The sequence below is a fragment of the Zootoca vivipara genome, chromosome 12, assembly GCF_963506605.1.
Source record: "Zootoca vivipara chromosome 12, rZooViv1.1, whole genome shotgun sequence".
NCBI classification, from domain to species: Eukaryota; Metazoa; Chordata; class Lepidosauria; order Squamata; family Lacertidae; genus Zootoca; species Zootoca vivipara.
Window position 1 is genome coordinate 30,865,275 of NC_083287.1, and position 25,644 is coordinate 30,890,918.

Here is a 25,644-nt window from a genome sequence, read left to right on the forward strand (position 1 = left end):
ACTGTTAAAATATACCATAAGTCTTTTCATTTGATGCTAGAGATACCACAGACTTCTATTTCGGGGAGGGAACGCAAGACATATAGTCCTGGGTGTTACTCTCTCCCTCCCTCCCCAAAACGGCAGGTTTTACACAAGAATAGCATTTCCCCAACACCTTCATTGTCAAAAGTCATAATCATAGTTATTGTTTATGCATTAGGAAAATCTTATCCTACATGGGGCACAGTGTGGGAAAGATCAGAATCTGACACTTCAAAATAATCATTATCATTTAGCTGCTGTTCTACATTCTCTGTGACAAGCTTGACTTGGGAGAGGGAACGTAACATGCTAAGAGCCACGGACAGGTTTTTTAAATGTCATGTCAAGATGCCCACCCTTTTGTATTTCCAAGGGAAGAGGAGATCACACAATTCTGTGGCTGTACGTTTGAAGGAGACTAAACGCCCCCTTTCATATGCAGTCGACAAAGGCAAAAGGAAGGGGAAACTCTGGGAGCTAAAATTGCGGCAGCCCAAGATGGTCAGAAATTAGTATTTAATTTCATTATTTCAAAATAATGTTGCCATATGTGTTCTAGGCCTAAGATGCTTCCTGGATTGTTAGTGATTCTATCCTTCTCTGGATGCATCTCTTGATTTGCTGATAGGACTGAGGTATAACCAGGGCACTGAGTTACAGCACAATTGTGCATGTTTACTCAGAAGTAATTCCCACTTTGTTCAATAGGGCTTCCTCCCTAGCAAGTGTGCTTAGGGCCCCAACCTTATTTTCACTCATAGCACCCATTTGCTTCTGGAGGACAGCCATCAAACGTGTGTTGTGTCCATTCATAAAACAACAAGACTGTAGTTCCAGAATGGAATGTAGAAGTTATCTAGCTTGGGGAGATCTGCATGTTCAGCAAAGTCACATGATAGAGGTCGTCCTCTCCCATAGCAAGCTGAAGATTTAGAAGTGTGTTTCTGCCACAGGCATGCTATAGATCTGGCTGGCGCACAGATTTAAGGAGTTTGCGTTTATAGTATGATTTTCAAAGATATAAACCCTTTCATTTAAAAAGAAGAAGAAGAAGAAGGAGAAGGAGAAAAAGGGTAGCATATATGCCCCATTTAAAACCAACAAGAAACAACCACAATAATTTCTCCAAGAATACTTTGCTTTTGCAGTCTCAAATGTTTCCATAGTAGGCCTTTGGGCTTCAATGAATCTATGCAAGTTTCCGTACTCTCCAAGTGAAATCTGAAATGTTTTCTCTGGAAGGATTGCGGGGGAACCTCAATATCTACAGTATACAACTTACTTCTCAGTGGCAGACCAACTCCTCTTGACCCTCTCTCAGTTACCAGCCAGTGTGACCAAGAAGAAAACTGCAGATATCTGTTTGGAAGTAAACAGAATCCCCTAAACTACAAAAGAGAGGTGGATAATTGCTTTCACCAGCCATGCAAATGCCCTATGAAGACTCAAACAGATAGGCATTATTGTTGAATAGAGTACAGCTGGCAATACTGTACCTTGATACAGAATTTCAGCAACAGAGGCAATGTGCAAGGATTGTGAGAGGAATAGCCATGGAATTTGGATGTGATATTTTAATCCTTCTATTGTACAATTGTACTGTATTTTTGTTTTAAAAAGGTGCACGCAGAAGCACATATATAGATATGCCCAACCCTGTGCCTGTCCAGCAGTGTCCCCAATCTGTCTCTTTGGTCCAACACTAGATGCAAACCCTCTAAGCCCATCCTAAATTAAGAGGCTTCCTGGAAACGGAGATGGTAGCAGCATGGACAATGGCACCACACAGACCCCCTTGGCCCTCCAGGCTGGCCTGATGTTGTACCCAGTGCTTTTTTCCTTTTAAAAAAATGTTTAGGGGTACTCTCACTTTGTCTCAAGAAAAACCACCATATTATAGTTCAAATTGGGAAAAATAAATACAGCAAATGGACAAAAGTACAAAGATTCACAAAATGTTTAGGGGGGATGAATACCCCTGCACCCCCCTAGCAAAAAGCAAAAAGCACTGGCTGTACCCAACACATTGCTGAGCTTCAAGGTCATCATCACTGATCGTCCAGAGCTATGATGTTCTAAGGTAGGCTTTCTAGGCCTAGTTTATGTTCTGAATTTATCTGAGGGGTACTGGAGGATCATTCATTAGTATGAAAGGGACACTGCCCTACTCAATGGCTACTAACTCTGATGGCTGTGCTCTACGTCCACAGCAATGTGTCTGAATACCAGTTGCTGGAAACCAGAGGAGGAGAGAGGGCTCTTGGGCTAATGTTCTGCTCGCTGGCTTCCCATAGGCACCTAGTTATTAGCCAGTGAGAACTGGCTGCTGGACTAGATGGGGGTTTTCTTATGTTCTTAACTTCCACCTGTCCTCAGTCAGTTCCACCTGTCTGTCTTCTTACATCCAGTCCAGGCGGGTATAGTGCGGTATATGACACCAACCAATCATTCATTCAATGCTGTAGAATGGAGTGTGAGCAGTGGGGGTGGTGCTGAATTGGAGCATCACCCAGAGCACTGCTGAAATTTGAGCGCCCAAAGTCCACCGCTGTTATCACCATTCCCAATGGGCGCTGCCAGCCACCACTGCGTGCAGAAAGCTTTCTGATCATCTCCAGAGATGCATTTGTCTGGAGAATGTCATGCAGAATGCACAATGCCATCTAAAGAGGTACTGCTCTCTTTGAGAATGCTAGGCCCATAGTCTTAAATTACCCAACCACCACTGACCCTGGTGGACGCAGCCAAAACACAAGAGAAGCAAACCAGGGTAAGCAAAGACAAGTGGCGAGTACTGGCAGAATTAACCCCAGCGCTGTTCCCCTTAGTGAGCAAACCCCATTGCCATGGCAACAGACACACAGCCAGAAAAAAAAGCGGAGGAGGAGGAGGGGGTGGAACAGGCTAGAAAGAGAGCATATTCATTATTTTCTAAATTAATATTGATTCCTTCCGTTTAAATTATATATCTATAGTTTCGAAGACGAAAACGAATTAGACGCTTCTCACTCTTTTGTATTGTATACTGTTGTTGCCTTTTAAAACATATTTTTAGGCGCCTGAAAAACCTGCTTATTTCCACTGACCCCCTCCGGGTGAGATTATACTGAGAAAACCCTCCTCCCTCTTGAAAGCAGATTTGAGTGAGTGATTGTGTAGAACCAAATGTGTAGGCTAAATCTGAGACTACCCTGCAAAAAAAGTTGATGAACCACCGTCTCACTTTCAGCAAGTCATTTGTTTTGACAAGAGAGGAAAATATCTTATCATTAATCATTTCTAAGATTAAATTATTCTTTTAAGTACTTGTTACGCATTCTTGTAATGTGAAGAATCTCTATTAACAGACTATAATTTAGCAGTGATTACCTACCACTGATCGGGTACAATAGTTTTGGTTACCACTTTGAAAGAGAGCACACAGTGAAGAAATGATGGCATGAGGGACTGATAGCAACCTCACATTTGTAGACATTTACAGTGGCTTCATGTAGGAGAATGTATCTGGTACTCTGACATCTTCATGCTGGACATTTGGCCGTTCCTGTTGCATATTGTTGAGCAGGGCAGGCGAACCTTTGACTAGGGTTGGTGCAACTATTGGGCAAAGGGAGACAACTGCCTCAGGTGGTAGAAGTTGAGGATCGGCTGCAGCACCACCTCCTTGGCTGTTCCCTTATGTTGGAGGGCAGAAGCAGGAGTGTCCTGCGCACTCCTAAACTCAATCGCAGCCCTCAGGTGTGCTGGGGGGATGCTGCTATTCTGTTGACAGCTTTGAAGTTTGAGTCAACTCTCAATCCAACCACCTTCTGCACATGGAAGGCGGGCACCATTTTGTCCTTTGCTTCAGGCAGCAAAATGAATTGGGCCAGCACTTCTTGTGACCCTCCAACTGTTGCTAAACTACAACTCCCATCAGCCTTGACCATTGGTCATGCCAGCCGGGACTGATGGGAAGTAGGAGTCCAAAAACATCAGGTTCCTCTCTCTGATGTTAAGCAAAGAATGAAAGGTTCATCTGGTGATGTGGAAAACTTGCCAACTCTTGGAATGAAAATCTTGGTACCTGGGTAGGGTCTAGGGCAGGCATCCCCAAACTGCAGCCCCCCAGATGTTTTGGCCTACAACTCCCATGATCCCTAGCTAACAGGACCAGTGGTCGGGGAAGATGGGAATTGTAGTCCAAAACATCTGGAGGGCCGAAGTTTGGGGATGCCTGGTCTAGGGGCAGAGGTTGTGTCACACACACTTTAGAGGCAGAAGCTACACATGGGTAGGGTTTGAGTCCACACAAAACAGCTTGTGCACAGGTACTGCATGTGCATCCAGGTCATCTACAACACAGCAATGCCTGCTACACATGATCTTCTCTGATAGCATATATCTAGGCAGATAAAACAATGGAGTGATGAAACTATTATTAGAGCTTTGCTGCAAATAATTTGCCAGGCATTTTGAGGATAAGGAGGCCATGTTTCTTATTTTACAAAGAACAGTTCTCTCTTTCAAGGGATTGTCAGAATACAGCTCTCTATTTGAAGAAAGGTGTGGTTCAAGTCCGGTTTAAGATAGTACGGTAATAAAAATCGCAAGAGGGGCGAGCAGGAGAGTTTGAAGTTGACCATTAACAATTAGAAGCTGGACATCGGATTGAGCAGGCATGGGTCACCTGATCCCAGTAATCCCAGTTTTCTCCACTATGATGAGATATACTGCATTTCTATTTAAATTACTTGCTTCTAAATTTGCATCCATACATATAAATTATGCAGAGTGTATGCATATACAGTATATGCCTACTTTTTTGGTGTAAGTGGACACCTTATTTGCGGTCAGAATTGCTTTTCTCCATGCTGACTTGAATGCTGCTGTTATTAGGGAGTCAGGTGAGATGTCTTGTGTAACATCTAACCTGATTTTGAGGGATGAGTTCGAGTTGATGAGGTCTGAGGATGTGGATGAGGTGCTTACAGCAGCTGAACTCATGACATGCTCTCTTGTCTTTTGCCCATCACGGCTTCTTTAAGCTAGCTGATGGGGTTGGCTGGGTGGGTCCAGGGAGCGGCCAACACATGTCTGCATGAGGGAGCAGTGCTGCCACATTGAAGGAGGCAATAAATGCAGACAATCCTAAAATATGCCTTCCTAGACCCTGAGTTATTTGACAGCTAGCACCTGAACACAAACATTTCCATTTTCTGGGTAAGGTGTTAAAGAGAGCAATGACGGTTCAGTTGCAGACATGCCTGGAGGAGCACAATGACTGAGCATTTTAAGTCTGGATTCAGGTCCTGTCTAGGGACATGTCAGGGGGACTCCTTACAGGGACCCTCCCCCAGTCACCCTGACCAGCACTTCGCCCAGTGACAGCACTAGCTGTCAGGAGGAGGGAATGAGGAATGGAGCAGGGTGGAGAGGGGGCTCTCAGACCTGTCAGAGCCTAGACACTGACCCAGCTGGCCAGAGGAGGAAGGACAGTGCAGCGAAGTACCGGAGCCTCCTCAAAGCTCCAGCCAAAGGACGGGAGAAGGAACGCAGCCCCCTCCGGTGCCTGAATTGAGGCGCGCGCCCACACGCAGGGCTAGGGGGAGGCACTTTGGGGTGCCCAGGCTTTTATGCTGGTCCAAGACGCGAAGGAAGCCATTGCCGGGTTCTGAATCGGACCAGGCAGTCATGTTTTCTGATATCTCTGCACTGTAAATAATATGCACAATAAAACTCTGAAAGACAGAGCGGACTGGAGTGTCTTTACTCGAGAGTGGCCGCAACAATCCCCTGACAGGGCAGAACTGGCCTTGGTCCTCATCTGTGCAGCTCTTTCCAGAACTGATAAACTCCTCAGCTCCTGGATCTGGAAACCAGACACATAATGCTTCACAGCCATTACTGGATACAGCCCTACAAGGAGGAATAGGACCACTGTAAAACAGTGCCCTCACGGCAACAGTCCTAGGAGGTTATGGTGGTCCTCCTACTGAAAGCTACTGAGAGATTAAGCAAGAACAACAAGAAAAAGGAGTGACCAAGGCCAGTTCTGTCCCTAGACAGGACTGGAATCCAGACTGAAAATGCTCAAAATCATTGTGCTCTTCCAGGCATATCAGATATATGATTTTGGGAAGTTTCTACCTAGAACCATCTCTTCACTGGAGGTTTAAGAAGCCTCTATGGTGAAGAACATGATCAACATAGGCTGATACTCTGCCTCTGACCTTTCCAGGACATGGATAGCTTGGTCACTGTAACTCATGCATTGGGAATCTTCCTGATATGACTACTTCAATATGCTATTGTGGGGCTTCCCCTGAGACTTACTCTTCCTAAGCCAAATTACCGCGGCTTACAGCAACAACTTTACTGTATTTTAAAAACCCACTGACTGATTCACACATGCACATGTCTCAGTCATCAATTGTTCAACGTTCAGTCCTCAGTGACTCACAGGCAGTTGAGTCTGAAATGCTGTCAGGCAGTATGGAAAACTTGCTAAATAAATATATTCATAAGTTACGGTGCCCTCCTCGCCCACATGCAACTCTCACATGATAGCCAAGATGCCTGAGACTTCCATCCCTTGGTAGCTCTTCAAGGATGTACCATGTGCCCAGTGGCTTCTACATTGACTTGGGGAGGTCAGAAGACATCAGCCGTCTGTCTGAAGGATCTTTGTGAGCGAAAGGTTTTGCCAGTTGAATGTGATTTGACTTAAGAGCTGCTTCGAAAAGATCGCACAGCTGATAGCTTCTCGTTTGGGTGCACAGCTGACGAAGAGGTGAGAAGGAATACATTATTTCATCAACATTATTTCATCAAAGCCTGCTGCTTTTAAATGAGGTGAAATCCCTCCAGCAGGAAGAGAGAGGCCATCGATTCAGAGTCTGTGTCAGTTAATACTTCTCTTTCCTTAGCAGCACCCTTCTTATTGGTGTCTTCACCAATCAGTGTTGACATCAACAATGTAATGTGCTCGTTTGTTTGTGAGACAGGGGATATTCTACAAAAGACCAAGTAGAGAGAGGTTACTTTTGCAAAAAAAGAAAAGCAAGAAACCCCTGAGGCTCCTTCATTGGTGCTGCATCTCTAGCAGCAGCAAGTCTCAGCTACCACAAGGTTCCTGCTGTGCTCTTGAACCACACACTGCAGTTAGGGTCAGTTATGGAGACACTTGTGCCCTTGTGCTGTAGCTTGTATTGACAAAGGGCTGGTCCACATAACACAGGCATTCAGGGAACAGGTCCTAGCACTTTCTGCACAGGTAGAAGGTCCAATATCCTATCCCTGGCATCTTCACACAGCACATGGTTAAACTGATGGCTTTAAAAGGGATTGGACGAATTCATGAAGGAAAAGCTTGTCAATGGCTACTAGTCATGACAGCTATGCTCTGCCTCTATGATCAGAGGCAGTAATGCTTTTGAATACCAGTTGTTGGAAGCCACAGGAGGAGAAAGTGCTCCTGTTCTCAGGTCCTCAGGGTTTCCCACAGGCATCACAATTGAACAGGCTCTCCTTATCTCTGGTTGAAGTTGGGGAAGCCTTCTGTTTGAAACTCTGGAGAGCCTCTGTCAGCCAAGAGTTGTCAATGCTCAGCTAGATGGACCAAAACCCTGACTTTGTATATTCCTCCCATTTCAGCTATAACCAGACCAATGGAAACTTTGTGCTTACAAAAGATCCCCAGGCCATGATGAATTCTGTAACCTGTATACATTCTGCAAAAAAAAGCAAGTGTGTGTGTGTGTTATCTTGGTTTGCAGAAATGATTTTACATGGCAGAGGGAGCCTTTCCCGTACCCTAACTTCTGAGATTTAGAATGACAGGGTGCGGCTTTACACAGAGTCATGTCACTGGTCCTTCAAACACAGCATTGTCTAAAAATGTTGGGCATAGCTCTCCAGGGTTTCAGAGTGCCCATCACAAGAAAAATGGCAGTAGCCTTGTCAAACAAACTCAGGCTCATTATACCTGGTCTATGTAAACAGCGTGTAGGAGGACAAATTGTGACAGCTTAAGTCTTTTATCACATCATGTCGTGGTGGGGTGGGAGTAGAGTCTCATTTTTTGAAAAATCACACACACACACACACACCAGAAAATTAGCCTCTACTAGAGAAATCTATATGTAGAAATGTCCAGGAATGTCTGCAAACTCTTTCAACATCTTGTCTTCTGCTCGTGTAGACCAGGCAAATGATTCTCCGGATGGTAAATCCTGTACCAAACATGGCGCCTGTAAATTGGGATGGGGACTGAGAAAAACACCTGGAAGTGCTGATAGCACCTTCTAGGGGAAGCCTATATTGGAGTTATTTTGAGTAACCAATGCACTTATATAGCACATCATCTGGTATCAGCCTCCTCTGATCTTCCGCTGCCCCATGATATGGCTTCTATGAGTGACAGGCCATGTCATCCACAGTGCTCCTTTTGCTGGCATTGGTATGTCCACCAGGGAACGGTATCTGCTTCTTGTGTGCAAAAGCAACAGACCAAAGGTACAATCTTCAGCAGAAGTCGCTTCAGATGTCTGGGAATTGAATGAGAGCAGGGGCAGGGATGATTGGAGCTTGTACTATGATAACAACTGGAGAGTCACGGTTCCTTCATCCCTGCTCTAACCATTACACTGTACTTGCACCATTAAAAATCCACAAATCAGATGACAGAAAAACAGAAGATCCATTAAAGAACATTACTCTTTTTTTTTTAAAGGCAATCTGATCGGACCAAGTATTTTCATCTACCTGTAATAACCAATGGGTTTCAAGCATTCACATCAGGGCAGAGCACCAGTTTACAAGCTAATTTAACATGATAGGTGAATTAGCTTGTAAATGTATCAAGATCTCTGAATTGCATTCACCAATAACAAATTCATCTCAAATTCATTTTATTATTATTATTTTATTTTAGAGCTGCTGGAGAAGAAATCGGCGTTCCTGAACAGCACATCCTTAATCTTCAAGCATCCTTCCGTCATGTTCTTTTTATCTGCTACTCCCAGTGTCTCAGCAGAGGAAAGTCAATTCCTTGGATATTTTAAAGCCCTCTTAGTAATGAGGAATGTGTTGGACTCCATTTCTTTCAGCAAAGCTGCATTCTTTCATTGTGCATCTAATGTGTCGGCCAAGGTAACTGCATTGATTTCAAAATACCCACCTTGATGCTTGTGCAAGTCACCTGAAATGAAATGGGCCATGCAATTTGGAATGTCAATATATCTTACGTCCTGATTCAGACATGATTGATGCTGCCTTGCTGTGACATCACTTATCAGTGCAGCAGCAGCAGTATCATATACATGTGAAGGATTAGTGCGCAGTCAGTGCATTCTTCTGGGCCATGGATCTTTGAAGTGCAAATAATGCTGCGTAACATGGGCTACTTCGAGTGGGAAGTGCCTTTTACCCATGGTGTGGGTCAGGGGCATTGTTAAGGGGAGCCTCGGGGGGACTATGTGACACACCAGGACGTGAAAACACAATCCCTCATCCCTCCTTTTAAAAACTCTTTTAAAACTTTGCTTACAGGGTCTCTGGGTACTCTGCAAACTTCAGCGCTGGTGAGATTACCACCCCATCTTAAATTGTGGAAGGGCCAACTCACATCCATTGTATTGGGCCCAGAAAATTCTGCTGGCACCTCATAGTTCCAAGGAAGCCCCAACAGCAAGATCAGGAACTTTTTTAGTTCCCCTGTCCACTCTGAAAATTGGATGAAATTTGCATCTGTACATATAAATCAACATATGCAAATATTATGCAAATTTGTATCATGGGCCTGTGCCCCAAGCCTTTTAAGCATTTCTAGCAATGGCCCTGGTGTGGCTACATAAGATGACAATACAGATAACTGCTTTTTGTATAACAGCATTTAAGCTATGTACACACCATATATTTAAAACACAGTCAGTTAAAGCATATAGCTCCCACCAATGAACCCTGGGAGCTGTGGTTTGTTAAGGGTGCTGGGAACTATAGTGGTGTTAGGGGTAAACTACAGTTCCCAGGGTTCTTTGGGGGGAAATCCACATGCTTTGACTGTATTTTAAGTGTACCGTGTGCATATAGTCCATGTTTAAACTGGGTCACTGGATGAGGCAATGGAGATCCATGTGAAGCAATTCCAGTGACTCAGACCATAAATGAATCTATGTGGAGAACACCCCTGGAAAAATGTTTGTATGATGACAACACCATCCCCCATGCTCCCCTTCAGCAGGGGAACTGAGCTCTTTCATTCTGTCAGCATAGCTGGGTTGACACAAGTCCATGCCTGAAGAGACCACTGTGGTCTAGAAGGTTCTAGAATCTGCCTTTGCAAAAGAAGCCATCGGTTTGTTCTCCTTCCCATGGTGGGATTGGTTTTGGCAGAGAATGTGCACACATTCCTTCCCTGCTGGCGATTCCTTTATATATCTTGTGTGTTCTCGGAGTTGGGCCTGTTTAACTCTACTCTTGGGCCCAGCTAACTGGCTGAAGAAGTTTCTTCTTCTTCTTTGCTATGGTTTAACTCTTTTGGACAAAACCATCTGTCAGCAGCTGTGAAAGGACCACGTTTTTCCCAGATGTGACAGGGAGCTGATTCAGAGCCAGCATTTATTAACAGGCAGAGTGTTTGACTTTGACCTGGGATTGGTTTGGGTGGTGAGACCACACTACAGTCCAGACTGGTTTAATATCCATTACCTCTACCTAGAGTTATGTAAGAGCAGGGAGTTGCCAAACTACAGATCACAGGATTCTTGGGATGGTAGGGAGAGCCAGGATACTTACATTCATGTAGGTTATAAGATAGTTATCTCAGTCACATATCAAACAGGAGTCCTCAGTTCAGACTGGACATAAGAATCTGCTAAATGGAGCAACAGGTCCATATAGCCCTGTATTGTTATCATCCAAGAGTCTCCTCAGAGACCCAGGTAGAGTAGAGGTCATTCTTACCTCCTGCTCCTTGCCAAGGGATTGAAGCTTGGCATAATTTCTATGTAACGTATGTGCCCTGCCGCACAGCTCTGGGCCCCGACTACAAAAATACAGCCACTCTATCCCCCTAGCTGAATTTGAAGTTGTGGGAATATTCAAGGAGGCAGGAGAGGATACATTGTTTAATTATATCCTTCCCAACTTACGTTAACAAGTTCTACAATTTAGCACAGTAACACCCCCCCCCCTTTAAACTTACACAGTGGATAACATTTTGGCCAGGCTTGTTTAAGCTTCTAAAATAAGTTTCCTAGTACAGTAATTCTCCTTTTATTCCATCCTAAAAAGACAGACACAACACAGCCTTGTATAAAAGTATAAAATAGTTTACCCACAGTTTCATTCAGTTCACAAAAGGATCCCTGAAGGCAGACTTATGTTACAAAATACACTTTTGGTTTCACTTGGAATCTATCCCATAAGGAGATAGTTCCTCAGGCTGATGCTTCTTCGATGAAAGCAAAATGGAGAAGAGAGAGATGTGGTGGCCAGTCCTGTGCTTTTGTTACCTGCACAGGTATAGTCACGCCCACCTCTGATCACATGTAGCGGAAGTTTGTCCCAGCACAGGAGGAAACAGAAAGTTTATCTACTGGCTGGACAAACATCCCTCTTCATGTCTAAACATGTCCACTCTAGGAATGTTGTATTTGACTGCTCTGTGTTTCACACCCCACGGAAGTCAGGACCTCTTATACCCTAAGGCAGTGTTTCTCAACCTTTTTTGGGCAAAGGCACACTTGTTTCATGAAAAAAATCACGAGGCACACCACCATTAGAAAATGTTAAAAAAATTAACTCTGTGCCTATATTGACTATATATAAAGTAATTCTCCCACGGCACACCAGGCAACATCTCGCGGCACACTAGTGTGCCGCGGAACAGTGGTTGAGAAACACTGCCCTAAGGACACTTATATCCCCATTTATTTGTCTGCATATTTATGGCATTTATAACCCATCTTTCCTAAATGGACCTCAAGGCAGCATACATAATTCCACACTTCTGTTTTAACCGCACACCAATCCTGTGAAGTAGGTTAGGCTGAAAGATAGTGATTGGCCCAAGGCCATCCAGTGGGGATTTGAAAGCTGGTTCCCCAGGCCCCTAGTTCACTGCTTCAATCATTGTATCACAGTGACATGTCTAGACCAGAGGTGGGCAAACCTTTTCTGTTATACGATCAACATTCTAGACTAGGCTATGACAGGAGGATAATCATGTTATTGATAGCTTCCCCTGTCTTCTTCACCACAAATATGCCTTTTTCTCCTTCCACCACCTTTCTGCATCATATAGTGCCATCATATCCCCCACTCAGTCCTTTCAAGATGAAGGTCATAATGCTCGAATGCCAGAAATTTTCTTCTGTCCGCTAACACTGCACTGTACGTCTAATAATCTGTGGGTAGCCAAAATCTGTAACATTCCCAATCCCAAATGCTCCTGAATCCCATATCCCACAGTGATAGAACCGCAGGGAGAATTATCGCTGCTGTAATGCTTGGCACCTACGGGATGACATTTGGAGATGATCCCAGAATACAAAAATGGGGGGGGGGGGAGAGAATAATATACTAACTGGTTATACACATACTTTTTCTCAAAAGGGACCTTTTGGAATAAGATTTTGCATTCCTACTAGGCTGTGTCTATGTCTTCAGAAAAAATATATGGGAATTCAATAGACGTGGCTGCATTATATTGGCGTAAAATCACTGGTCCATAATTACTAATATTGCCAATGGTTCTCAGGCATCTTTCGAGAGTCACTCCCAGCTAGCCGCAGTAATCAAAACGGGGCTAGATTTATATATACATGTACATGTACATATACAGTCATACCTCGGGTTAAGTATGCTTCAGGTTGAGTACTTTCAATTTAAGTACTCCGCGGACCCGTCTGGAATGGATTAATCCACTTTCCATTACTTTCAATGGGAAAGTTCGCTTCAGGTTAAGTATGGACTTCCAGAACCAATTAAGTACTTAACCTGAAGTACCACTGTATATACATACTACACACACACACACACACACACACGCACGCACACACACACACAAATAATAATAATAATAATAATAATAAAATAATAATAATAATAATAATTCTTATTTATACCCTGCCCATCTGGGTGGCTCCCAATAGAATATTAAAAACATGACAAAACATCAAACATTAAAAACTGCCTTCAGGTGTCTTTAAAAAATCAGATAGTTGTTTATTTCCTTAACATCTGATGGGAGGGCGTTCCACGGGGCAGGTGCCACTACCAAGAAGGCCCTCTGCCTGGTTCCCTGTAACCTCACTTCTCGCAGTGAGTGAACCACCAGAAGGCCCTTGGAGCTGGACCTCAGTGTCCAGGCTGAATGATGAGGGTGGAGATGCTCCTTCAGGTATACAAGACTGAGGCCACTTAGGGCTTTAAAGGTCAGCACAAACACTTTGAATTGTGCTCAGAAACATACTGGGATCCAATGTAGGTTTTTCAGGACTGGTGTTGTATGGTCTCAGTGGCCACTCCCAGTCACCAGTCTAGCTGCCACATTGTGGATTAGTTGTAGTGTGTGTATTTTGTGTGTGGTGTGTGTGTGTGTGTGTGTGTGTGAGATACCACACACATACAACAGTCAGGCACACACCACAGCCTGCGATGCAATCCTTCATTCAAGCCTAATTTCAGCAGTGGGATAAGACTTTGTGGGTGCCAAGGAAGACCTCTGTGGGACCCCAAGCACCAGATTGGCAGCTCCTGCCCTAGGCTGCAACAACCATGCACCAAGTAATTTCTCCCTTTTCGCTCCATAAAGTTAAAGGCTTCATATATAGAACAGGATACAGAATTTGGCATTAGAAGAGCAGGGTCACTTCAGGGAAATCCTCAGGTCCAATGTGTACCAGCATTTTGTACAAAATCCATGCTTTCTTCTTCTCTCTTCCCAAGGTAGAGCCATGAGGGAAGTTCACACCGACTGAAAGCAAGTTGGAGATGCACAAATATGTATGTATTAACATGCAATAAATCATGCAGAAATGCTAAATCACAACTGTAACCTTCTGATACGCTATGACATGATATCAACCAGCAGGCTTCTGCGTAAATATGTCTCTTTCTTGTGGGTGCCTGCTAATCTACCTGGACTTCATCACTGGCACTGTGAGGGACAGGGGATATCGCGAAGTCCCTCCCCTCCTGAGTTCAAGCCCGTCCCCGAGCAAAGGGGAAAGCAGGGAGAGTTCCGATTCCAGTGGGGAAGCAGGAAGTCGTGTCCGAGGCTCAGGCAAGGTAGAGGAGCCAGGGTCCCAGGTGGGACAGGAAGGGGCAAGCAAGGGGGGAAGACCCATCCCTCCAACTCCAGAATTACGCAGGAAGAGGAGGGGCAAGAGGATGGGTCTGCCAAAGCTTTTGTGTTGGAGAAAGACGCGCCAAAAGCCATTAGGAGGTTCTGAAACCGACTGACAACATCGCTCCGTGTAAATAGCAATGACTTGAGCACTGTAAATACGCAGCACCAATAAAAGAATAAAATGCAGAGCTGCGTAGCGTCGTTACTCTGAAGTAGTCCACTCCGGCCACTGTGACAGCAACCTCCTAATCATTTTTGGGCTACTTCGGAGTTGCCGGGATGAGCGTGTCCGAGGCGGAGAAGTGGCGGCAGATCGCTGAGCAAGCCCAGCTAGAACTGCAACAGCTGTCGCTGCAGGCGCAGGGAGAATTGAAGGCAGCTAAAGAGGAGACTAAGAAGGTCCAGGACGACCGGCTACAACTTGCGGAACAGGTGAGAGAGCTCCAGGAAAAAGAGCAGCATTTAAGGGCGGTGGCGGTAGACCTCCAAAACAAGCTGGATGCAGAGAAAAACAAGGCGGGAGGGGCTCCCCAAGTCCAAGTGCTGCCAGGAAGGAGAGCAGGGACCCTTGTAAGCAAGTTCAATGGAGACCCGAAGGAGTTTCAGGGCTTTGAGACTGAGATCGTGTATGCTCTTGAGCTGCACCAGAATGAGTTCCCCGATGATGAGCACAGAGTAGCGTTTATTGTGGAACATCTCACCGGAGCAGCCAGGGAGTGGCTAAGACCATTAATCGCAACCAAGAATCCTTGCATGAAAAATGTCCAACAATTTCTAGAAGGTTTGAGGACGATGTATTCGTCCGATAGTCATTTGGACCAGACTAAGGAGGAACTGCATAATTTACGCCAAGGAAATATGACAGTTCGCGCATATTGGGCGAAATTCACCATGCTGGTGCACAGACTGGGGTGGGTTTTGGATTCGCCTCCCATGCAAGCTGCGTTTTACTTGGGTTTGAGCGAGGAGGTGAAGGATGAACTCTCGAGAGGTCCAAAGCCCAGTACTATGGATCAGCTGAGCAAAGCAGCTCTGGCGGTGGGGGTGAGGCAGGAATCCCGGTGGAACGACAAGCAAGCGACGCGCGCAAAGCGGGCTTGGTTCCCACGGTCGCAGGAGAAGCCACTCCCTCAACAACCCTTTCAGGCCACGCCTGGAGCCAGCCAGGACCAGGAGCCCATGCAGATTGATAGCGCGCGCGCGCGGGCTTTTCAAACCCCAGCGGCGCCAAGACGCAAGGAGGGAAGGGGCGGGAATTGCTTTCTCTGCAACTCACCCCAGCATCTCGTCAGAGACTGCCCACATCGCAGGGAGTGGCAAGGAAAGGCGGGAACGGTGGTGCCCTCCCCCACTGACGCAGCACCACAGCAGGGAAACGGGAAAGCCTGGCTGCAGGAGACAAGGGGCAGCAGCCAGGCACAGTCAGCAGACAACAGCCCCAGCCCGCCCACCCGCACAGAGAGGTGCAGAGCCAGCCCACCCCTCCCAGAGCAGGAGTGGTTCTAGAAGTGACGCTAACGCTCCCAAATGGCTATCCCCTGACGGTCCTCGCCTTAATTGACAGTGGGGCGTCCGCCAACTTCTTCTCGAGAAGCTTTGCAGAAGAGCACCAAATCCAGCTTTTGCAGTTGGATTTTCCTCTGCACGTAGCAACCATTGACGGCAGGGAGCTGCTGGGAGGGGCCATCACACATCAAACCCCCCCCATGAGAATGACGGTGGGAAGGCACTCAGAGACACTGGCGTTCAACGTCACCACCATCTCAGACCCCCCCATCGTCTTGGGCATGAGCTGGCTGGCGCGCCACGACCCCTCCATCAGTTGGCACCAGAGGTGCATCACGTTTGGGTCAGACTTTTGTCTGGAACATTGCATGCAGCACCAACCAGGGGGGGGGCCTCCGATAGCCACGGTGGCCACCATGCATATCAAAGGGGGTGAGGCAATACCCAAGCAGTACTGGGACCTGCAGGAGGTCTTCAGCGAAGCGGAGTCCGACCACCTACCCCCGCACAGGCCTTTTGACTGCCAGATCAACCTGGTGCCAGGGGCGACGATACCCCCAGCCAAGCTGTACGCCATGTCAGACCAGGAGCTGGAGGATCTGCGCGCTTTCATCGACAAGAACCTCAAGAGGGGGTTCATAAGGGAAAGCAAGGCAGCAGGGGGCAGCCCGGTCTTCTGGGTGGACAAGAAAGACACGCAACAGCGCCGTCTTGTGGTGGACTTTAGACGGCTGAATTCGGTGACAGAGCCCGTGGCTTTCCCCATGCCCAGAGTGGATGATCTCCTGACAGCGGCACGCAGGGGCAAGATTTTCACCAAGCTGGACCTAAGGGGGGCGTACAACTTGATCAGGATCCGGGAAGGAGATGAATGGAAAACCACGATGTTCACGCCTCTGGGCTCTTTTGAATATCTGGTGATGCCCTTCGGTTTGCAAGGGGGCTCAGCATGCTTCCAGGCCTTCATGCACCACGTCCTGGGGTCCCTCCTCTTCAGGAAATGCTTGGTCTTCCTAGATGACATCCTTATTTACTCCAATGACCCAGTGCAGCATGTGAAAGATGTCAGAGAGGTGTTGCAACGCCTGAAGGAGCACCACCTGTATGTGAAGCTGGAGAAGTGCAAGTTTCACACCAAAGAGGTGGACTTCCTGGGCTACAAGCTGTCCGACAAGGGGCTGGCGATGGACAAGGACAAGGTGCAGGCCATCCTGGACTGGCACAGCCCCAGGACGCGCAAAGATGCCCAACGCCTACTAGGCTTCGCTAACTTCTACAGGAAGTTCATCAAGAACTTCTCTCGCGTTACGGCTCCCATCACGGACTGCCTGAGAGGCAAGCAGAAGTTCAAGTGGACACCAGAGGCGCAAGCAGCGTTCGAAAGCCTCAAGAGAGTGTTCGCCTCAGACCAAAACCTGTTCCATGTGGTGCAGGACGCGCCCCTACGCATTGAGACAGATGCTTCTGAAAAAGCTGTGGGCGCAATTTTGTTGCAACTGGACGCCAACAGGGAGTGGAGACCCTGTGCCTTCTTCTCCAGGAAGCTGACACAGCCTGAACGCAACTACACAGTGTTTGATAGGGAACTTCTTGCGATCTACGCTGCGTTCCAGCACTGGCGACACTTCCTGGTGGGCGCGAAGCACCCCATCCAGGTGTGCACAGACCACAAGAACCTGGAGTTCTGGAGAACTGCCAGGGTGCTCAACCAGCGGCAGATACGGTGGGCAGAGTTCTTCTCGAACTTCAACTTCTCCATCCACTACATCCCGGGGGAGCAGAATGTCAGGGCGGATGCCCTCTCCCGCAAGCCAGAGTACATGGAGGAGGAGGCGCCACCAGCCCCAAGGCACATTTTCCCCCCGTCGGCATGGTCCTGCGGAGCAGCTGTGGTGAGCGAGGCAGAACTCACAGCACTGACGGCAGCGGATGAATTTGCCAACCGCATCTTCAGAGAACTGAGAGGGGGGAGGGAGCAGGCAAAAGACTTTGCAGAACGCAGAGGGCTGCTTTTCTACAAGGGTGCGCTGTACCTACCCACCACCCAGCTTCGACGTACGGTCCTCAAGCAGATGCACGACAACCCTACAGCGGGGCATTTTGGAAGGGACAAAACCGCTCACCTAGTCATGAGACACTTCTGGTGGCCAGGGGTGCGGGAAGATGTTCGAGACTATGTAAGGGGCTGTACCACCTGCCAGCGGGCGAAGGTGGTCAGAGCAGCGCCACCAGGGTTGCTGGAGCCCTTAGCCACACCACACAGGCCGTGGGAAGTGGTGTCCATGGACTTCATCACAGATCTGCCTTCGTCCAGGGGTAAGACTGCAGTGTTGGTGGTGGTGGACCTTATGTCCAAAATGTGTCACTTTATACCGTGTGCCAGGGCAGTCTCGGCAGAAGAAACAGCCAAACTGTTTGTTGATCACATTTTCAGACTGCATGGATTACCTTTAAGGGTTATTTCGGATCGTGGCCGCCAATTTGTTTCCAGGTTCTGGCGGCGGCTCATGAACCTCCTGCAGGTGGAGGTCAGCTTGTCGACGGCTAGACACCCGCAGACCAACGGACAAGCGGAGAGGGTCAACGCCATTCTGCAGCAGTACCTGAGATGCTACGTCAGCCAGCGGCAAACGGACTGGGTGGATCGCTTGCCACTAGCAGAATTTGCCTACAACAATGCAGTGCACGTCTCCACAGGGGTGTCGCCCTTTAAGGCCAATTACGGGCGCGACCTCAGATCTTTCCCAGAGAGGGAGAGGGAGGAGGAGGAGGAGGAGGGCCCACAGGCTGAGGATTGGGCAGAGGAACTGGAGACGGTGCACCAGCAGCTCAGAGAACACTTGGAGAGGGCCAAGGAAGCGTACAAAAAGGGGGCAGATCGCCACAGGCGACAAGGGGAGGTCATCAGGGTGGGGGACAAGGTGTGGTTGTCCTCGGAGGGCCTTCCCACCAGAGGGAGGTGCAAAAAGCTGGCACCCAAAAGGCTGGGCCCCTTCACGGTCACGCAACAGGTAAACCCGGTGGCATACAGGCTGGCACTGCCAGAGGACATGAGGGTGCATCCAGTGTTTCATAGATCGCTGCTGTCGCCGTACAGGGAAAGCAGCAGGCTCCGAGACAGCGAACAAACCCCCGAGGGAGGGGGGGAGAGGGAAGGCAGGGAGCAACTCAATGAGGCCACGGCCATCCTGGATTCAAGGTGGGGGGTGGGGGGACTGGAGTACCTCATGGCATGGGAGGATGCTCCACCGTCCCAGAATGAATGGGTCCCAGCCACTCAGATACAGGAGGAATTCTTGGTGGAAGAATTTCACGCCCTCTTTCCCCACAGACCCAAGCCCTGGCACATGGAAAGGGAGGGGGAGGAGGAGGAGGCACGGGAGAGCAGCTCACCATGGCGCTGGGAAGCGGAGTTTGAGGAACCAGAGGATGAGGTATGGGTGTCACCGAGATCCACCCAGTCAGAGGAAGGAGCAGATTGGCAGAACGTTTTTACCCCCACCAGCTCTGACGCCACGGACTTTTTGGGATTCCCGTCCGCCCAGGCGGAAGGGGGGGGCTCGCAGGACTGGGGGGAGGTATTCACACCAACGGGCTCGGAGAGCACTGAGTTCTTAGGCTTCCAGTCGTCACCGACACATGGGGGGGGCCTGGGGAGGGGTGAAGGAGAGCTTGGGAGGGGGGTGGATGTGAGGGACAGGGGATATCGCGAAGTCCCTCCCCTCCTGAGTTCAAGCCCGTCCCCGAGCAAAGGGGAAAGCAGGGAGAGTTCCGATTCCAGTGGGGAAGCAGGAAGTCGTGTCCGAGGCTCAGGCAAGGTAGAGGAGCCAGGGTCCCAGGTGGGACAGGAAGGGGCAAGCAAGGGGGGAAGACCCATCCCTCCAACTCCAGAATTACGCAGGAAGAGGAGGGGCAAGAGGATGGGTCTGCCAAAGCTTTTGTGTTGGAGAAAGACGCGCCAAAAGCCATTAGGAGGTTCTGAAACCGACTGACAACATCGCTCCGTGTAAATAGCAATGACTTGAGCACTGTAAATACGCAGCACCAATAAAAGAATAAAATGCAGAGCTGCGTAGCGTCGTTACTCTGAAGTAGTCCACTCCGGCCACTGTGACAGGCACCATGCTAATTAATATGCACGATTCATAATAAATAAATTATTTTCACCAGCTAAAACATGGAACTTTGTTTATTTGCTCATTTGAAAGTAAACATGCTACCCACTGACATCTGCTGAGAATGTGGCAACAAATGGATGACAGCAATGGTAATGAACAGTGTCTGCTTTATTTATGTAACTGCAAACAGTTGTACACCCATTCATAATTCTTCCAATAAGAGGGAAGCCCACACAGAGCAGAGAAAAATGGAATCCAGGCACTAGTTTGTGCAAATGAAGGACAGATTTGGGTGCACCATTCAAACTCTCAGTTGTTGTATTCTGTGACTGAAGCCACTGCAATTAGTACTGGATTACAGCTACTGTAAAACCAGATTAACAATGTGTATTCATAAATTCATAGTATGAACTAAAATCATTTAAATGTGAAAAGGGAGGGGGAATATTATTATTATTATTATTATTATTATTATTATTATTATTAAAATTGCTTACATCTCACTTTTACAGTTTGGGCTTCTGAAAGCGGCTTGCAACAAACATGAAAAACAATTACCACCAAACAAAATAAAAGAAACCTCAATTAATAAACAACACACACACACACAAAACAAATGAACAGAAAGGGGGATATTATTGCATTATAGCACAACAAAAGCAGGAAACACACACACACACACTTCCAATTGGAGCATTTGTGGTATGAAATATCCCAGGATTTTAGTAGGAAGCTATGGGGCATGCACCCACAGCAATAGGAAGCAACATGTCCACTCGGAAACTTTTGCAGGTGAAAAGGGAATTGAAGGCATATAACCACCTTGTTCAAATCCCCCAAAGGCCATGAAGCCCACTCGGTGCCTCTCAGCCTAACCCACCCCACCTCACAGTGTTTTTGTGGGGATTAAATGAGGAGGGGGAGAACAATGTCTGCCACCTTGAGCTCTTTGGAGAAAAATGTGGGACATGAACATAAAAAATATTGAGCACAAATCATCATGAATACAAATAGAAAGGATATTGGGGGACGGGGCGGACGGGGGATGACGACCTTGAGTCTCCAACTCTGAGTCCCCCAAAGCTTAATATGGACCGACGTCCTATAAATATGTAGCAGCAGCACCTCTGATGGGTTTAGCTGGTGTTAGGAGCCCTGCCATCTCCACATCTCTGGGAGAGGCCACTGAAAATATACAATCCCCAGCCGGGAGTGATTTAGGGAAATGAAAAACAGAGAGCAGAGCTGGAGGAGGTGTCAAATGTTTCTCCTCGCCTCCAGTTTGATGTGACCACTTGCTTTCCCTCAACCCCCCCCACCTGTCTACCTTTCCTTCTTGGCTGCTGTCTACTTTTGAAAGCTAAAATGCCCAACGTCAATAAAAATTGCAGGAGGGACAGTGGGCGGGGGGCAGAGGTGGTGGTGCACACACATTTTAATTGGTGTGTTATTATCAGTTGACTGCAGTACATTCAAGGAAAGGAAGAAACGAAATGTCAGCTTTCTCCGGTCTGGTGATCCAGATGTTTTGATCTCCACTCCCCAACCAGCCCCAGTACGAATGGTCAGGGGTGATGGAAGTTGTAGTCATACAATATCTGAAGGGCACAAGGTTGCGGAAACCTGGCTTAGACTCCACCGTTTTCTCTGAAGCCCACAAAAAGGTACAAACTTTTGTTGAATTTCCCCTGCCTTGGCTCTCCTTTCCCAGAGAAGTCTCTTTTCCTTACTTCAGCTGCATTAAGCAGATGGCAACCAATGTGGAAGAGATTAATAAACGAATAGGACTGGGGTGGGTTTTTGAAAGATATAGAGGTTCAAAGCATAAACAAGACATGCTTTGGGCCTGTTCCCTCTTAACACTTTGGCAAGAGAAATCAGCCGGGTGCCACTGAAAAGCTATCAGCACACCAAATCAGATCTTTTATTCACCTGGTCCTGTATTGCCTATTAGAGTGTCCTACCATGCAGTGGACAGTACTCTGTTTGAAGGGCTGCCCAGCCGAAGTCCAGTTTGAAGACGAACAACCATATTGAGGGAGAGCAGAAAGGTTCTTGAAGTTGCCTGCCAACAGTCAGCAGACTGAGAAAGCACACAGGTTACTTCATTATTCTCTTCTATATACCAGGGTGTATTACACTTCTGTTTCAATTACAGGGCCCTTCCAGAGTGGAGTTTGATTGAGGGTGCATTCTGTAACATTTTCTGGATATGATAATAGTGCATAATAGTTCATTGATGAGTCCCCCAATGCTATCACAGGATTGCTGTACGGAGAGGCTACAGCACAAACAAAAGCAGGGCCGAAACTTGAACATCTGCGGTATAAAAAGGGATGGGGTTTCAGCAGGAAGTTATGGGATATGCACCAATTAGACAGGAAGCAGTGTGACCGCCCCAAAATATTTGCAGGCACAAAGAGTGTTGAAAGTTGGATTGCACGTAACTGCCCCCCCCCAAGTGTCATGAGTACAGATCCTAATGAATGTAGGGGGGGGGAAGGATGTCTGGAGGGGCCCCCAGTCATTCTTTTCAAATTTGCATATATTTTATTAAGATAACATTCTGGCTTGGTCTAAGGCAGGGGTCAGCAAACTTTTTCAGCAGGGGGCCAGTCCACTGTCCCTCAGACCTTGTGGGGGGCCGGACTATATTTTGAAAAAATATATGAACGCATTCCTATGCCCCACAAATAACCCAGAGATGCATTTTAAATAAAAGAACACATTCTACTCATGTAAAAACATGCTGATTCCCGGGCCATCCACAGGCCAGATTTAGAAGGCGATTGGGCCGCATCCGGCCCCCAGGCCTTAGTTTGGGGACTCCTGGTCTAAGGCCCTATGCTCCTATGACTGTACAAAGAAAGACCTCAGAGCTATGGTACATCTCTGACATGCCCCCTGCCCTTTCTGTAACAACTTATGCTAATTTAGGTGGGAGCTAAATCATAAAGTAAGGAACCTCAGGTCACAAGAGCATAAGGAGAGCCTTGCTGGAGCGACGAAAGGCCCATCTAATCCAGCATCCTGTTCTCACATGGACCAACCCAATGCTTTGGGAAGCCTGTGATCTGGGTCTGAGTGCAACAGTACTCTGCCTCCTTGCAATTGCAGGCATCTGGTACTCAAAGGCTTAAAGCCCCCGACAGCGAAGACAGAGCACAGCCATTGTGGCTAGTAGCCACCAATAGCTTTCTCCTCCATGAATACTCCTCCCAAGTTCCACTAGGCAACATCCTCACAGGTCTTCAGAGGCGTACAGGTCCTCCAGAAGTTATTGGACTCCAACTCCCATCAGATGCCCGCAGCAGTCAGGGATGGTGGGAGTTGTTGCCTAGCAGCATCTAGAAGGGCCTCAGGCTTCCCCATCTCTGGCATGAAGTTCCTAAGGCCTACTGTGATGAAATAGCCGACTGCAACCAACACAGGGATGAGTCACGTACATACACAGCGTTTCAGGCACCACATGAAGCCATCTCTCCCCGCACAGGCAAGCATGCCAGACATGTGGCACTCATCTGTTAGGATGGAGCTGAAAGTAACTGAACAATCTTCTCCCTTGTTGCCTCGGCCCACAAGGCTTCCGCCGTGGCATGAGTGGATGCCCCTCTGTGTGGCATAGACATATCTGCATATTGTTCGGATGGAGAGTGTTAATCTCGCCTCCTACATGGTATTCTAAAACACACAGAGAGACCACAAGCCAGGCAGGGAGGATGCTCAGTATCTTTCATTTCGCTGCCCTCCCCCCTTCCTTCTTCCTTCTTCTTCCGAAAATGGCCTATGTTTAAAAAGTACTACCCCCGTGGTTTCTGACTATTGCTCAGGGCAATTTTGCTTAGCCTAGCGGAATGTCCTGGAAACTGCTGGCAATAACTTTTAGCCCCCAAGACTGGAACATGTTGAGCAGAGACAGAAAGCCTATGAACAACTAATGGCTGGGAGCCAGAGTAAACAAGTGCGGTTCGTCGGGTTGCGGTCAGAAATGTCTCCCTTTTCAGTATGCAGCGCAAAATCCTCTGCCAACAGTTGCCATAAAGTTATTACACAAAGCTGTTTTTCCTCTCAGTAAGACAAACCCAATGAAAGGCTGCTTCTCGTCCAGCCCCTTGCTGACATTAGGCCTCCGAGATAGTCTGTCATGCCAAGAGAGACCTGTGTGAGCTGCGGTCTCCCTTCCAGGCTGCGTTTTTCATTAGGCTAGTTAGGGCTTCTGTACAGAAGCAAGTGAGAGGGGGGTGGAAGGAGGGGAGGGAGCAGAGAAGGAGAGCAGAAGATTACACACACACACACACACACACTCACACACACACACACACACACTTCTCTTTCAGGATAGCATGACAAACCACAGAGCAGCAAATTCTGTCCTCCCTTTCCAAACTGTGTCCTAGCTGGCCTGGCCTTGCAAGGGGAATTGGAGCATAGGCTGCTAGCTTGTACCAAGCCATACCATTGGGGCCTTCAGCATTGTGTCTATACTGGGGGAGGGAACTGCAGACCCAGAGGCCCAAAGTGGCCTTCCTCTCCCCTAGCCACCAGAACCCACCAGAGCACAGTTTCTGACATGTTAAAGCTGCTTAGGAAGCCGCTACTTGCCCCAATGTGCCTTTAAGCTCTTTAAAAGAATTTGCGCAAGTCTGATTTGAATTAGTTATAAAACTCTCCCTCTTTCTTATTCATGTCCACATTTCCTCCCTGATTATAGGTGCCTACCCCCTGAGGCCATCATACCAAGCAACGACTTTGATAGTGAGGCTTCTTCGTTCTTACTGATGTCAGAGTCGGCATACACCTGGTACTCATAGTATCCTGCACAATGTATAGGGAGCAGGGTTTACATCTTGGATTTCAGTAGTAGAGACTCACCCATTAGGATGAATGGGGCACTGCCTCACAAACCTCAGTCCACCCTGAGCCAGCCCCTGCCTGCCTGCCATCTTACATCCATTAGAGGGAGCAGGTGGCGCTGTGGTCTAAACCACTGAGCCTCTTGGGCTTGCTGATCGGAAGGTTGGCGGTTCAAATCCCCATGATGGGGTGAGCTCCTGCAGGGCCGTCTCAAGGCGGTCGGGTGCCGTGGCGCCGTGGCGCGGAGATCGCTCTGGCGCCCCCACCCTGGTGGGCGGGTGCAGCGTGCCGTGCGGCTTTGCCACGCAGCACCCTCCTGCCGGTCCAGCGCCCTGGCGTCCCGCGCCACTGAGACTACCCCTAGAGCCGGGCCTGAGCTCCTGTTGCTCTGTCCTAGCTCCTGTCAACCTAGCAGTTCAAAAGCACAATAGTGCAAGTAGATAAAAAGGTATCGCTGCGGTGGGAAGGTAAACGGTGTATCCGTGTGGTCTGGTTTCCGCCATGTGTTCCGTTGCGCCAGAAACAGTTTAGTCATGCTGGCCACATGACCCAGAAAGCTGTCTGTGGACAAACACCGGCTCCCTCGGCCTGAAAGCGAGATGAGCGCCGCAACCCCATAGTCGCCTTTGACTGGACTTAACGGTCCAGGGGTCCTTTACCTTTTTACTTTACCTTGCATCCATTGCAGGAGGTAGCTCTGCCTGTCACCTTCCTCCCCCTTAGTCTCAGTGTTGCCCCTTGTAGAACTCAGCAGGGAGGTTGATGGGGACAAGACTAGAATTAGGTGGCGCTGTGGTTAAACCACTG

At 47.9% G+C, this 25,644-nt stretch overlaps 1 long non-coding RNA gene across 1 annotated transcript in view; it reads left to right on the plus strand.

Moving 5' to 3' along the window:
* The window catches only part of LOC132592860 (uncharacterized), a 53,304-nt gene extending 39,142 nt beyond the window's left edge, over nt 1-14,162 (plus strand). The window contains exons 2-3 of the long non-coding RNA XR_009558395.1: nt 8,939-9,156; nt 13,957-14,162. This is a non-coding gene — a long non-coding RNA (uncharacterized LOC132592860). The remainder of the gene's footprint in view (nt 1-8,938; nt 9,157-13,956) is intronic.
* Nucleotides 14,163-25,644: the final 11,482 nt, after the last annotated feature.